General features: G+C 43.9%; 1 pseudogene; it reads right to left on the reverse strand.

The window, feature by feature from the left end:
* Positions 1 to 326: 326 nt before the first annotated feature.
* On the reverse strand, positions 327 to 1,111 carry LOC105979526 (annotated as a pseudogene).
* Positions 1,112 to 3,287: the final 2,176 nt, after the last annotated feature.

Consider the following 3,287-nt stretch of genomic DNA (forward strand, 5'->3'; position numbering starts at 1 on the left):
AAGTACTCTTTGATATAATGTTATTTCTTACATATATGTGAGTGTCAATGAATTTGTTTGTATAGTCAACCCGGACTAACACACCCTCATGTGCTACAATTGACTTGACTGCAATGAGGGCATACAATGTTGTAACAAAATAACACAAATTGAAAGTAGGAAAATAAATATAATGTAGAATCCTACTCTCCAAGTACATAAAACCAAAAGAACCAAAGCCAAACTCCCTGCCATTGAGTCAATGCTGTCTCATAGTGCTTGCCTGGGGGATTCAGAGACTGTTTATTTTATATATTTATTTGTTTGTTTGCTTATGATAGATGAGCTTATTTATTCAAGGCTCTTAGATATCTGTTTTGCTTTGGACTAGACTCAGACTTAAAGGTAGAGCTCTCAGAGAGGACCGTCTCTGAGGCTTGGTAATGTCTCCCTGATGTTTTTCTCTGCCCTCCTTCATTCACTGGGCCAAAAACTTGGCAGATTCGGCAGCCTCCTCCTTGTTTTTCTTGGTGCACTGCTTCTTCAGGGTGATGTTCAGGTTCTTGTGCTGCAGGCCACGCTGAGTCAGGAGAAGGTTAATCTTGGGTGCTTCAGTATTGGGTTTCTTACCCTCCTTGTTCAGGGGCTTTCTCACAACATACTGGTGGACATCATCTTTTTTAGAGAGACAAGAGCGCAGATTTTGCTTGATCTTTTGGGCCCCAGGCAATGAGGCACAGTGTATCAGTCAGTCCTGGGCTATCTTTCTCCCCCCTTTTTTACAATAACCAAGTTGAGAACACTCAGATTGGCATCCGCAGTGAACCCGAGACAGATCTGTGCGTCCTCTTCCCAGTTCTCTTTGGTCTGTAACAGGAGTGCCCCTTACTCAGCAGCAGACAGATGTGGCCTTGGCTCAAGACACCTTGATGCAAGAGAAAACCTTGCTTGTTGTCCCTACCACTGATGCAAACAATATAACCCTTCTTTTCATCACCCCGCACATGGCAGCAACTTCTGGAACCATTCACTTCTCATAAAAGGTGTGAAGTTTGCCTTCATTGTCCACCTCAGTGAGTTTCTGGCAGCTAGTGGCTGGGGAGATGTTCCGCTTCGTCATGAAGCAGCCCATCACCTCCGCGAGGCCATGGAAAAGAAAGACTGTAACTGTTTGTGGCATAGAAAGGCCAGTCTTTCTCCCTAGGAGCTGGTGGTGGTTTCAAACTAGCAATCATGCGGATCCCAGCCCAATGGGTAATCACTACAGCACCAGGCCTCTTTTCATAAGCCACCACTATTTACCCATATTTCCTTTCCATCCTACCCTTGGGTAGTTGGAGTTTATGCAGTGATGGCCATGGTTTGCATTAAAGTCCGATGTCAGCCAGAACTGAAATGTCAATGACAGCATAAAGCTACTGCTCGGCAGTTGATGGGGGCTTGCTCTTTGTATTGCACAGAGTCTGTCTCGGCAGGACTGGATGCTTACCAATGACATGGCAAAGAACATCTTCCAACAAATGGCTTCGGCTTCTTTGTGATAACCTGCTGATCATCAGTTACAGTGCTGGGCTTTCTGGGTTAGATAGCTGTAACTCGGACCAAAGGAGAAACAGGATTGACATGAGCATTAGACGCCTCCCATAAGCCCCATGGCTCCACAGCTGTCGCACTGCCAAAGACCCAGAGAGAGCCCGGGAAGCACATCAGCTCGTGATTAGGCTAGTCAAACAAGTTTAAATAAAAAAGGAGTTTAGAATATTTAACAGGATCAAAAATGGAAGATTACAGAGATTTGGAGCCCTTTAATAAATATTAAAGATACATTCTCCCACTCCACTCCTGGCTGCACCTTAAGCGTGGAAGAGAATCAGACAGACATAGAATTCACAAGTCAAGGGCCTTTATCTTTGCTCCAGCATCATCGGACAGGCAGGGAAGAACATATCCAATTTTCAGCAGTGGGGGCATGGAGTGGAGTATAGTTACTTCCCTGAAAACATAAATGAGCAAATCTAAGAGTTGCAAAGAAGGTAGATTGTGAGATGTCAGACCCAGAAGAGAACTTTGATAAGTAAGCCCATTGCTTTTCACTGCAGAAACCAGACAAAGCTGGTCTCTAGTCATCAAGCATCTAGCAGAGTCCAGACCCTTCTGGCATGTCCAGTTTTCCTTCTAATTAGCCATGCTGCCTCAGATCAAAATAATGTAGACCCTGGCAGATGGCTACCACTGACAGACTTGAGGCACAGAATTACATTATACAGGCAGAACTTTGTCATCAATCCAAGCATCCCGGATAGTTCCAATGCATTTCCAGGAAACAATTTCCTTCTTCCCCCAAGGACAGTATGGCCACTTGGCTCTTCTCTTCCCACCTACCCAATGCCTCATAGTCTAAGAGTGAGAATTGGGTAGAGTGAACTCCAGTACCATGCAGTTGATACTTTCCCTGATTTCACATCAGTGTACACAACAACACAAATGGGCTGTTATCCATTCTGATTGGCCAATGTTCAGGCTGTGTGTTGCTAAACATTTTGAATGTCATCTATTGGCATTTGCCAATGTTTTTCTATGAATACTGGATTCACGAGATCAGAAAAGAAGAAAAACAATTTGCAACTTGAATGGATAGCCCAGGCTCTGAAGAGCCAGGTAAATAAGATACTATATAATAATGGCTAAATCAATATATGCCAAAGCTATTGGACCACACAAGAACAGACTTCACTTCCACCTGTTTCCCAATTTCAAGAGACACCACTTCTTATCCTGTGGACTCAGGGCTCTGGGACACAGTCTGAGGAAAAAATTAATTTCTACTACACACATGGGATAGTTAAATGTATCTGAAATTCCTCTCTTTCCAAGGAAGAAGGTACAAATGAAAACTGTCTTTGGAAGGGGAAGTCTTCGCAGAAGGAGGCCTTATACAGAAGCTCTGGTTCTTCCCTGGGTCATTGAGCAAAGGACTTACATTTGCAAAGCCTCAGTTTCTTCATCTGTAAAATGGATTGAACATTATCTCATAGGCAGGATTGCTGGGAGGCTCTTAAAAGGTAAAAGGTGGCCGATGGTGCCTGGCTATCAAAATATATAGCATCTGGGGTCTTAAAGGCTTGTAGGCAAACAAGCGGCCATCTAGCTTGGAAACAACAAAGCCCACAGAGAAGAAGCACATGAGCCTGTGTGAGCATGAGGTGTTGAAGCAATCAGGTAGGAGACACCAAAGAACAAAAACCATCATTGTGTGACCACCTTCTCCACATAAACGCTGAAGATGAATGTGTGCATAAGTAAGTGTG

Source organism: Echinops telfairi, unplaced genomic scaffold, assembly GCF_000313985.2.
Source record: "Echinops telfairi isolate 266 unplaced genomic scaffold, ASM31398v2 ScPeMD7_7410;HRSCAF=8448, whole genome shotgun sequence".
Classification (NCBI taxonomy): Eukaryota; Metazoa; Chordata; class Mammalia; order Afrosoricida; family Tenrecidae; genus Echinops; species Echinops telfairi.